The following is a 778-nucleotide window of genomic DNA, read 5'->3' on the forward strand; positions in this document are numbered from 1 at the left end:
GTGTGTGTGTGTGTGTGTCTGTGTCTGTGCATCTCTCTCTGTGTGTGTGTGTGTGTGTGTGTGTGTCTGTGTCTGTGCATCTCTGTGTGTGTGTGTGTGTGTGTGTGTGTGTGTGTGTGTGTGTGTGTATGTGTGTGTGTGTGTACAACGGCACACTACCTGAACCTGCTGGCTGTAGTTCTGGAGCTGCTGTTGATGAGATGGGGAGGGCCAACACCAACACTGCTGCTTTCATGGTCCTGCAGCACCTTCCTCCTACAGTGAAAAAGCCAGCGTGCTGAGTTGAGTTTATTGAGAAAGTTCAGACTTTAAAAGCATTGCTCCAAGCTGCAATTAAGCAACAAGCCACAAACTATTTTTAGTACCAGAAATGTGTTTGTTTATTCAGTCCGGTGGTCCAACACTATTTTGTTTTGAAGTGTTTAAATAATTAAGAGCACAAAATAAAAATGAATTAGATTTTTAAATGAAACCTGACGCAATACTAACTGTATTGCCTTGCAATAAAAACATGAGACCAGGCAACTAAATGGTCATCTCCTTATTATATATGCTTGCTTTTACCCTTATTATATTTTCATACACTAACATATTTATAATACATAACAGTCTCTCCCTCACAGCTTATTTTGTCATTTATCTGGAGATTTGCCAATGAGTTCAAAGCCCAGTAAACAGATCAACACTGAATAATGTCCCCTCGCTTGTGAACTTTAAGTTCTGCTGGATGCTGTGACATTTATGGACTGATTCTTCTCTGTGTGCACCGACCCGCAGG

This window comes from Clupea harengus, chromosome 20 (assembly GCF_900700415.2).
Source record: "Clupea harengus chromosome 20, Ch_v2.0.2, whole genome shotgun sequence".
Taxonomy (NCBI): domain Eukaryota; kingdom Metazoa; phylum Chordata; class Actinopteri; order Clupeiformes; family Clupeidae; genus Clupea; species Clupea harengus.